This window comes from Tiliqua scincoides, chromosome 2 (genome assembly GCF_035046505.1).
Source record: "Tiliqua scincoides isolate rTilSci1 chromosome 2, rTilSci1.hap2, whole genome shotgun sequence".
Classification (NCBI taxonomy): Eukaryota; Metazoa; Chordata; class Lepidosauria; order Squamata; family Scincidae; genus Tiliqua; species Tiliqua scincoides.
In genome coordinates, this window is record NC_089822.1 from 259,558,952 (window position 1) to 259,570,701 (window position 11,750).

The 11,750-nt window shown below is 49.7% G+C and overlaps 1 long non-coding RNA gene across 1 annotated transcript; it reads left to right on the forward strand.

The window, feature by feature from the left end:
• The first annotated feature begins 226 nt into the window (after nucleotides 1-226).
• Nucleotides 227-2,483, forward strand: LOC136639521 (uncharacterized). Its single transcript, XR_010793694.1, has 3 exons — nucleotides 227-405; nucleotides 845-940; nucleotides 2,455-2,483. It is a non-coding gene; the product is annotated as an uncharacterized lncRNA (long non-coding RNA).
• Nucleotides 2,484-11,750: the final 9,267 nt, after the last annotated feature.

The window sequence follows — 11,750 nt, forward strand, 5'->3', positions numbered from 1 at the left end:
TTCATCAGCCATGGCCTCAGCCTCACCAACCATGGAGGTAGAGGAGGAACTCAAGTGTCCCATCTTTATGGAGTACCTGACAGACCTGGTGACCCTGGACTGCGGTCACAACTTCTGCAGGGGCTGCATCACCAACTACTGTGAGGTGTGGGAAGATCTGGGGGACTTGGAGTGTCCCCTCTGCAAAGCCAGAATCAAGAAAGGGAATTTCCGGCCAAACTGGCAAATGTAGTAGAAAAAATTAAATGTCTATCCCTCAATCTGGGAAAAGAGGATTTATGTGTGAGACACCAGGAAAATCTCCATCTGTTCTGCAAGGAAGACAAGGAGTTGATTTGTGAGGGATCCCCAGAACATCAATCGAATACAGTCCTTCTTGTGGAAGAGGCTGCCAGGGAATTCAAGGTAAGTGGTTTCAAACCTTCAGGATTAATGATGGGTGTAACATGCAGCTTGCTTTGGAGAGAAGCCATTGAGGGAAGTGCTTAAGCCCCAGAGCAGGAAAAGGGTTTGCCTGCTCTAGGATACGACACTGCTCTAAAAGCAGCAGTCCTGATGTTGGGTTGGACACAAGGGAAGGGTGAAGGATATTCTTTCCCTTCACCTCAGGAAGGGCTCAACACAAATTGCACTTGGATCTTAGAGTCCATTCAATCTGTTTGTGCTCATGTAAAATTCCCTTGTAAGACATGAAGCCCAGAGACCTGTGGAACGCACTGAGATGGGAGGCCAGGAGAGACAGCAACTGCTTTCTCATGCTTATGGAGCAACATTATGTAGTAACCCCACCCCCAAAAGATAAAAGATAGACCAACCAGAAACTTTTCTTTTCTCTTTGCTTCAGGACCAGTTGTGCAGCCGCCTGGAAGTCCTGAGGAAGGAGAGAGAGAGAATTCTGGCAAGTCAAGCAGGAACAGAAGAGGAAAGCCGAGACCTGCTCGTAAGTGTCCCTGTTGCACTGGAAGTGAGAGCCACTAGAAGCCATCTCTGTAAACCTGCAGCATGAAACACGGAAGAGTCAAAAGAGCCTCATGTCTCCAAAAATGTTTGTGAAAGGCCGTTCTCAAGGTGGAGTCTTGTCTGTTTTGTGCTGCTCACAGTTTTTTGATCCCTGCAAGAAGTCAGAAGTGCCTTCCTTGCAGGGCTGGCCCTCTCATCAGTCCTGAGCCAAATATTAGCAGCCCAACCCTATTTTGGGCTGGCCTGAATGGTGCCAGGCTGCTTGCACAGTGTCCGGGTGGAGACCAAGCTGGCTGGGAAAGATAAATAAGGGACAATTTTACTTACTTCCTTGGCCACCACCTGATCCCCAACAGCACTCCTCAAAGGAGTCTTGAAGAGCCTTCTGGGGCTGGAACAGGGGTTCTGGATTTGGTACATATGTCCGATTTTCCCCTGATCTCTGCTTCGACACATCCCTAGCACCAGCAGAACTCTGTTAGTGGCCGATCTGTGGCGAGTGCAGCCTTCTGGGCCCTGCTGCAATGCTGCACTGCATGGGTAGGACTGGGCCATAGGAGGACCAATTCACTCGCATGTTACCTGGCGGTGGTGACGGTACAGTGATGGAGGAGACCCTGGCAGATCCGCCTCCCTCCAGCTCCTCTAGCTTCCCAACATGCTTCTGACCAGAGATCTCCCACCACCTACTTCCAAAGGCCGACAATATTCCTGACATTTGTTCACTGTCCACTGTCATAGAAAAGACAGAAGAGACAACAGAACCACCCAGTCATGGCAGGTCCACTTCCCTCCAGCTCCTCGAGAATCTCTTTCTGCCATGTTTCTGACTAGAGATTTCCCACCACCTCCCTGCAAAGGCTGACAATATTCCTGACATTTCTCTCCTTTTCTCCTCTCTGACACAGTGCCCGCATGGGGACCCAGCTGGCCAGGAAAGGTAAATTAAGGAAGATTTTACTTACCTCCTTGGCCACCACCTGATCCCCAATGGGACTTCTCAAAGGAATCTTGAAGAGCCTTCTGTGGGCATGTCTGGGCTGGCACAGGGGTTCTGGATTTGGTATATATGTCAGTGCGGTTGAGATCTGCACTTGATTTGCCCCCACCCCAGCCTGATTCCGGTTTCGATCCATTCCTAGCATGTCAATGGCTAATCTGTGGGGTCTATCAGCAGTGTGCAGCCTCCTGACCACTACTATAATGGTGCACTGTATAGATAGGTTTGAGCCATAGGTGAACCAACTCACTTACCTATTATGTGGCGGTGATGGACTGACAACATTCCTGATATTTGTTCACTGTCCACTGTCATAGAAAAGACAGAAGAGACAACAGAACTCCCTAGTCATGTCAGGTCCACTTCCCTCCAGCTCCTTGAGAATCTCTTCATGCCATGTTTCTGACTAGAGATTTCCCCCCACCTCCCCGCAAAGGCTGACAATATTCCTGACATTTCTCTCCTTTTCTCCGCTTTACATCTGCCTGTTTTAGGGCCAAATAGAAGAGAAGAAGACAAGCACAGTGGCTGCTTTCAACCAAATGCACCAGTTTCTGGAAGATCAAAAGATGTCTCTCCTCTCGCAGTTGGAAGAGCTGGAGAAAGAAATTGCAACCAGAAGAGAGGAGCACATGGCCATACTCAAGGAGGAACTGTCCTCTCTTGAAGATCTCATCCAGCAGATGGAGGAGAAATGCCAGCAGCCAGCAAGTGAACTCCTGCAGGTGAGAGGGTGGTAGAAATAGCCCAGGTTCCTCACCAGGGGAAGGAAAGCAACTGCTCTGTGCTTCCTTGGCCTACACAAGAATGAAGGGACTCGGTGTGTGGTGCAGACAAAGACCTCTCTTATGAACAGGAAATAAGGAAGTTCATTTTATTTCACTGAGGCCTGGAGGTCCCAAAGATCTTGGAATCTGTTCTCATGTCTCCTTCCTGACAACTGATCTCTCCCCATTCTGCTCAGTTCTGTCCTGCTACCCTAACACCCCACTAATGGGCTTCTGTGGTGTTCCAGTGCACATCATCTGGTGTCTGTGCAGAGAGAGTCATAGGGCATCTGGAATGCATAATGCTAGAAGCCTGCACATATCTCAGTTTCCCTCTGAGGAAGATAAGAGTGACTAGGAAGCATGGACCAGAGCGACTTGGTTTCAACAACACCAAGGAAAGCTCCAGCAGACCCCTTTCCTCAGAGGTGTTCATAGCCACTGTGGTAACTGGGATTACACTTTCAGGGGTGCCACCCCCCAGCTGGAGGTGCCATCCCCCGCACACACTGCCTCCCCCTGCAGCTTTCCCTGAAGTGACTATTAATAGTCACTTAAGAGCCAAATAATAGTCACTTAAGAGCCAAATAGTCACTTATTAAGAGCCAAATAAACCACCTGCAGCTTTCCCTGAAGTGACTATTTCTGGCACTTAGAAGGACATCCGCAACTTCCCTGGCCCTCAGAATGCCTCTGGGGTTGCCCTTGGATTGGCTCACTGATATCCATCAGTGCAAGATGGATCACTGCCAACTCTACATGGAACTCTAGAGAGCAGGTCTCTGTGCAGGGTGTGAAAAAACTGACTTGCCTGGGCAGGCTCTGACCTATTTTTCTTCTCTTTACCCCCACAGGATATTAGAAGGACCTTGCAGAGGTACATGGATCCCACTCATTTCCCTCCTTGTCACCTGATGCTGGGAATGGTCTGTGAAGGACGTAGCTCTTTCATGGCTCTTGGGGAGAGAATGCAGGAATCTCCACCTTCCAGTGTTCCACTCAGGGCCTCTCTTTACAACGTTCCACTTGAACATGCCAGACCTCTGTCCCCTTTGCTCAGCTACACTGGTACGGGCCGTATTTTCTATCCATTTGCCTTGCCATAGCTAGAGAAGCCTCCTCTCCTGAACACGCCCCATCTGCTCTTGTCCTGCCTCCAGGCTTCCTGCTCTTCTCCTCCGTGCTGTCCTTTTACTCCAGTCAGGAATTCCAATTGGATGGATTATGAGATCAGATATTTTCCTCCTCCACATTAGGTATGAGAAGAAGGAAGCATCTGGGAATCCCGTGGCTTTTCCTCCTGAGCTGACCTGCAGAATCAGGGAATTCTATGATGTAAAACAGCTGCTGGTGGGTGTCATGGAGCAATTCCCAGGTAATCAAGAATGATGTGCAACAATGCATATATTGGGCAGGTTTGGACAGGACTTGCCATGGTGTGAGGGCTGAAAGGAACGGGGGGGGGGGATCCTAGAAAATGGACTCAACAATCATCAGTGAGTGTCAAACAAAAACCCCTATTGGGAAATGGGTGTAATGTCACTTGCAGGACACTGGGGGCAGCGTATTGTCCTGGAAGCAGGTGACTCAGAGGCTCCTTGTCTCACTCAGACCTTGACTTTGTCCCCCTCATCTGTGTCCCTAATTGGCTTCCTCTTGCTCTCTCTCCTCCTGATCATCCAACATGCAAGACTTCAATCCATAAGCTCTGACCCATAGCATGAAGTCAGTCATTCCTTGAGGCAGGGATGGCTTCAAGCCAATTGGACCAATTTCTCCCAATCACACACCCAAGGTAGCCTAGGATAAGCCACTCTACCATGCATGGCGGGGGAAGACTGCCAAGCAAATCCAGCACAAAAGCCCTTGAATTCCAAAGGGCGGACTTCCCTTAATTGAGGATATTAGTTAGAAAGAAAATGGAAGAGAAGGTAAAAAGAGACCAGTATCTCCAGTGTGAATACAGTCTGTTTAAAACAGTAGTGATAGAGGCCCAGATGAAACATATACTGAAAAAGAAGGGCTCGACTAAATGCAGGAGGATGCCAGCATGGCTAAGGTAGAGAGGCTGGGAAGCTTCCGCCTGGAAATGGAAGGAAGGGCCTCCTCATGCCCTAATGAGGAGAATGAAAAGGATTGCAAACTCTTGCAAAAGAAATGCAAGATGTTGATATGAGAGGCCAAGAAATACTTTGAGGAGCGAATGGCCAACAGCGTTAAGGAGAATAATAAACACCTTTTCAAATCTGATAGAAGCAGGAAATCTGCCAGAAAAGTGGTTGGCCTGCTGGGTGGTGAAGCAGGGAAAGGGGAGATAAAAGGGGACATGGGGTGGCAGAGAAATTAAATGAATGAGTTATTTATTTATATATTTGTTTAAAAGATTTTTATACCGCTCTTCTAAACATCCAAACTGGTTTACAGTGAAGCATAAATACAAAAGACCATCAAAAAAAATTATTAAAATCAAAAACCATTAAACAATTTAAACAACAAGAATAAATGAGCAGATAGGAAATAAATAATATAAAGCAGCATATAGTATTGTATTGGCAACCTTCAGTCTCGAAAGACTATGGTATCGCGCTCTGAAAGGTGGTTCTGGCACAGCGTCTAGTGTGGCTGAAAAGGCCAATCCGGGAGTGACAATCCCTTCCACACCGGGAGCAAGTGCAGTCTGTCCCTGGTCTGTCTCCCTGGCTATGGGCCTTCCTTCTTTGCCTCTTAGCCTCAGACTGTTGGCAAAGTGTCTCTTCAAACTGGGAAAGGCCATGCTGCACAGCCTGCCTCCAAGCGGGCCGCTCAGAGGCCAGGGTTTCCCACTTGTTGAGGTCCACTCCTAAGGCCTTCAGATCCCTCTTGCAGATGTCCTTGTATCGCAGCTGTGGTCTACCTGTAGGGCGCTTTCCTTGCACGAGTTCTCCATAGAGGAGATCCTTTGGGATCCGGCCATCATCCATTCTCACGACATGACCAAGCCAACGCAGGCATCTCTGTTTCAGCAGTGAATACATGCTAGGGATTCCAGCACGTTCCAGGACTGTGTTGTTTGGAACTTTGTCCTGCCAGGTGATGCCGAGGATGCGTCGGAGGCAGCGCATGTGGAAAGCGCTCAGTTTCCTCTCCTGTTGTGAGCGAAGAGTCCATGACTCGCTGCAGTACAGAAGTGTACTCAGGACGCAAGCTCTGTAGACCTGGATCTTGGTATGTTCCGTCAGCTTCTTGTTGGACCAGACTCTCTTTGTGAGTCTGGAAAACGTGGTAGCTGCTTTACCGATGCGCTTGTTTAGCTCAGTATCGAGAGAAAGAGTGTCGGAGATCGTTGAGCCAAGGTACACAAAGTCATGGACAACCTCCAGTTCATGCTCAGAGATTGTAATGCAGGGAGGTGAGTCCACATCCTGAACCATGACCTGTGTTTTCTTCAGGCTGATTGTCAGTTCAAAATCTTGGCAGGCCTTGCTAAAACGATCCATGAGCTGCTGGAGATCTTTGGCAGAGTGGGTAGTGACAGCTGCATCGTCGGCAAAGAGGAAGTCACGCAGACATTTCAGCTGGACTTTGGATTTTGCTCTCAGTCTGGAGAGGTTGAAGAGCTTTCCGTCTGATCTGGTCCGGAGATAGATGCCTTCTGTTGCAGTTCCAAAGGCCTGCTTCAGCAGGACAGCGAAGAAGATCCCAAACAAGGTTGGTGCAAGAACACAGCCCTGCTTCACTCCGCTTCGGATGTCAAAAGGGTCTGATGTGGAGCCATCGAAGACAACAGTGCCCTTCATGTCCTTGTGGAAAGATCTGATGATGCTGAGGAGCCTGGGTGGACATCCAATCTTGGGGAGAATCTTGAAGAGGCCGTCTCTGCTGACCAGGTCGAAAGCCTTTGTGAGATCTATGAAGGCTATAAAGAATGGCTGTTGTTGTTCCCTGCATTTCTCCTGCAGTTGTCTAAGGGAGAATACCATATCAGTGGTGGACCTGTTGGCTCGGAATCCACACTGCGATTCTAGGATAGACGCTCTCTGCAAGTACCTGGAGCCTCTTTAGTACAACTCGGGCAAACAGCTTTCCTACAACGCTAAGGAGAGAGATGCCGCAGTAGTTGTTGCAGTCACCCCTGTCACCTTTGTTCTTGTACAGCGTGATGATGTTTGCATCCCTCATGTCTTGAGGTACTCCACCTTCTCTCCAGCAGAGACAGAGGATTTCATGCAGCTCAGTGACGATGATCTCTTTGCAGCATTTTAGGACTTCAGCAGGCATGCTGTCTCTTCCAGGTGCCTTGCCAAAGGCAAGGGAGTCCAGGGCCACGTGAAGTTCTTCTAGGGTTGGTTCACTGTCAAGCTCTTCCAGCACAGGCAGGCACTCAATGTTGTTCAGTGCTTCTTCGGTGACTACATTTTCTCTGGAATATAGCTCAGAGTAGTGCTGCACCCAGCGTTCCATCTGCTGCGCCCGATCCTGGATGACCTCGCCTGTGGCAGACTTCAGAGGGGCAATTTTCTTCTGTGTTGGACCTAGGGCCTGCTTGATACCATCATACATCCCCTTGATGTTGCCCGTGTCAGCTGCTATCTGTATCTCGGAACAGAGCTGGAGCCAGTAGTCGTTAGCACATCTCCTGGCAGTCTGTTGGACTTTGCTGCGAGCAGTTCGGAGGACCTGCAGGTTGCGCTCACTGGGACAGGCCTTGTATGCTGCTTGAGCGCTCCTCTTTTCCTCAATGACTGGTGTCAACTCCTCAGAGTGGGCTTCAAACCAGTCTGCTGCCTTGTTGGTCTTCTTGCCGAATATGGACAAGGCGGTGTTGTAAACGGTATTCTTGAAATGTTCCCATCTGTTGGATGCATTTGCGTCGGCCGGGCCTGGAACAGATTCCTCGAGCGCTTGTGCAAATTCCTCCACTTTTCTCTGATCCCGGGTCTTGCTGGTATCAATGCGAGGTTTTCCTTCCTTTTTCGAGTGATACAGTCGCTTTGTTTGCAGTTTCACTCTGCTGCACACCAGGGAGTGGTCAGTGTCGCAGGCAGCACCATGATAACTGCGTGTGATCTTGATGCTGGGAAGGCTGGAGCGTCTGGTGAGGATCAGGTCGAGCTGGTGCCAGTGCTTTGATCTTGGATGTCTCCAAGAGACTCTATGTTGGGGCTTTGTGTTGAAGAATGTGTTGCTGACACAGAGACCGTGATGACAGCAAAACTCTAGCAGGCGTTGGCCATTTTCGTTCATCCTCCCAGTGCCAAACTGACCTAAGCAAGTGGGCCATGAACTGTTATCAGCACCAACTCTAGCATTGAAATCGCCGAGGATGAACAATGGCTCTTTTACAGGGATTTTCTTGACAGTGGTGGCCAGGTCATCATAGAATTTGTCTTTGGCTTCTGCTGGAGACGACAGAGTCGGTGCATAAGCACTGATGAGAGTGATAGGTCCTGCTGATGACTGGAGCTGCAGGGACAAAATTCTTTCACTTCCCACAGTAGGTGGGATGATGGATTTCAGCAGGGTATTTCTGACCGCAAAGCCAACGCCATGTTCCCTGGTTTCGTTTGGTGGTTTTCCCTGCCAGAAAAATGAGAAATATATATATATATATATATATATATATATATATATATATATATATATATATATATATATATATATATACATATATATATATATATATATATAAATATATAAATATAAAGCAGCATAAAGGCCAAAGGCCATATATTTATATATAATATAAATATAAAGCAGCATAAAGGCCAAAAAAATTAAGGGGTCCCTAAGGAGCACCTCCCTCCCCAAAGGCAGGTGAAACAGAGAGGTCGTCAAACCCTGCCGGAAACCATGTACTGAAGAAGCTGCTCTCAGATCTTCTGGCAGCTGGTTCCAGAGCTGTGGTGCCACATCTGAGAAGGCTCTGCAGCTTGCCTCCATCCCTCTGGCTTCAGATGGCAGCGGTATCCTGAGAAGAGCCCTCTCTGATGACCACAGGGGATGCGCAGGAATGTGTGGGGGAAGGCAGGCAGTCCCTGAGGTAGCCTGATCCTATGCCTTACAGAGCTTTAAACAGCACCTTGGAAAGGACTGGGCAGCCAGTGAAGCCCCTGGAGCAATGGCATAGCAGATTCCACATGCCGAGCCCCAGCCACCAACCAAGCTTCTGCATTCTTCACCAGCTGCAACTTCTGAACCGTTTTCAGGGGCAGCCCCATGTCAAGGGCATTACAGTAGTCTAACCAAGATGTCACTAGGGCATGGACCACCAAGGCCAGGTCCAACTGGCACAGGTAGGGCTGCAGTCGGCGCACCTGCTGAAGCTGGGCAAAAGCCCCCCTGGCCACAGCTGCCACCTGAGCATCCAGGGACAGTTGTGGGTCCAGGAGGACTCCCATCCAGAGCATGTTGTGGGACTAATACCAGCATAGCCACCTTCCAGCTCAGGAGGACCTCTGTATTTGCATCTGTCTTCATGGCAGAAGACCTTGGGCAGATACTGCTGCCCAAAAGGCCCCCTCAATAGTGGGTGCAGATCCAGGAAGACCCATTGGGGCTGCCATTGCTCAATATACAGTAAGTGAAAGTTGTTTCCTTACCCCCAGGAAACCCCCAGGAGACCACTGGATACAGCGGTGGCCATTTTTGGTGATAGGGAAGCATAGGATTGGCCTGTAAGTCAGATAGAGGGTAAAGGAGAAGACGTTTCAGACATTTGACAAACTAAATATCAGTAAGTCACAGATGCAGAAGGCACCAACTCAAGAAGAACGAAAGAATTTGCAGAAATTTTGAGAAAAATGTGCTACTTGTTTGTTAAAAGGGCCGCTGTGCCAGAGGACTGGAAGACAGCTAATGTCACACCAATCTTTAAAAAAGGAAGCAGGGGGGATCTGGGAAACTACAGGTGGGTCATTGTAAATTCAGTCTTACATCAGGAAGTAATAATAATAAATAATAAACTTTATTTGCATCCCGCCCTTCTCCCTAAAAGGGACCCAGGGCGGCATATTAAAGTATGTTTAATATGTTTGTTCTCCTGGGCCTTCATTGGCCATCTGGCGCTCTTGAGCCTCAGTCTAGTTGGGGCTTGTCCGGCCTCTTTGTGGACCTTCATTGGACGCCCCACACCTTCCCTTTTCCAGCCCTGCAGGCAGCCTCCTCTTCATAATCATCTCAGCTTGGGCCATAAGAGCCATCACCTCCCCTGTTTCATTACCAACCTCAGAGGAAAAAGTGAGCTCCAGTATGCAAGGGGCAGGGGGCTTGGGAGCCTTCCTCCCAACTTCTGAGTTTTCTTAGGCCTAGTCAAACACAAACAGGAGAGGGGGCAACCACCCCCTATAGTTGTCTAAAACCCAGACAAACACACCAGAGGCTGCCCACAAGCTCAGACGCGACCCAGCAGAGCGAAACTAGGAGCTGCCACATACTGAGTCAGACCACTTGGTCTGTCTACTTCTGCTTGGCCAATCCAGGCTGGTCCAGTAGTACCAGTAGAACCACTATGTTTGTCTGAATGTCACCCAGTGAGCAGCAGGGACTGAGCAGAGGACTGTCACCCCCCCAGCCAGGGAGACAGAGGCCCCTGGTAAAGAAAGAGGGAAAGGGGGGACCCAAAGGGAATGCAAACCTGAAGATAAGGCAGCTCACCATTCTTTAAGCCCCAGCATGGCAATCATCCCTGCACCTGCACCCAGTCAGAGAGCACCTGAGAGCTCTATGCTATGCATGTCCACTCAGAAGCAAGTCCCACCATAGTCAATGAGGCCTTCTCCCAGGCAAGCCCAATGGGACTGCAGCCCAAGCACGTCTACTTGGAAGCCAGCCCCACCATAGTCCATGGGGCTCACTGCCAACAGACACTGAATTTAGGTGGAAACGTTGGTGCCCAAACAGGCTTTGGCTGCTTAGCTGAACCTGGCCAAGGCAGACTTGGTGGAGGCTTCAGTGGTCTCGGTGGTGGTGGAAGCCTTGGAGCCGTCCCTGTTGTCATCCCCTCCGGTGTAAGTCAGCTCCCACCCTCATCCAGCCGGCCACCTCCCTGGTAACCATCCCTGGACCAGTTCTCTCTGCTAGCTGTGAGCCAGCTAGCTCACAGGGAGGGCACCAGGATGTATGTCTGTATGTATGTATGGGTATACATGAAAAGGTGTAAAGTTTTAGAAGCCACTACTGGTTTTGAAGGCTCTAGTTCCCGACCAGCTCAACATGTTTGAAGAAGCACTGGAAATTCTCTTCAAACACTTCAAAAAATTTGTTGTTAGAGATATAGAAATATGAACTCCTCCTCGTTTCTCCAGCCAGGGTGAGATGAGCAGGCTGAACACCAAGGAGCTCCCAATGGGTTGAAGGTGAGACGGGATCAAATGGCTCCTTCTTCGTATGGAGTTGGGGCCGATACTAAGAGTCTGGTGCGTGGGGGGTGGCTTGGGTGGAAGACCTGCTTACAACTTGGAATGCCCCCAGCAAAAAAAGCATCAACTCCCCATTGGGGGATATCAGGGAGGGCTGCCCATTTGACCCAAATGTTTCTCCAGCTGTTAATGGCCTTAATGCGAAATGGGCAACTCCTGCACACCTTCACCCTCTAGTTCAGTCCCGTCCTGGTCGCAGACCCTCCTGCCCCATGCTCAAGGCTTGGTGGTCTTCTTGTGATGTCATCAGGCCCAGACTCCAATCGCTCAGCTTTTGGGGTGCTTCTGGTCTAGCAACCAGGAGTCCTTTGACCTGCTGGGTTCAGCCACGGACAAGGAGTTGGGCTTTCATTGTCCCCATTGAAACAGCTCTTCCCTGATGGTCTGTTTCAGGCTCAGGCCAACACCCAGAGCATGGCTGATCGTGACCGATTCTACACCGTTCTAGCGGATGCCTCCAGGCCAGCAGTGGGAAGGGGCTCATCTCCCAGCACTGACCCTGACGGGGGTCTTGCAAAAACAACTGGAAGCCTTGCTGCGTCTGTCCGGGAGACTTTCCAGGAGGGCCCACCATCAGCCCCTGTTTTGATGCCTTTCTTGCATCAAACACCCTCAAGACCCCTTGGC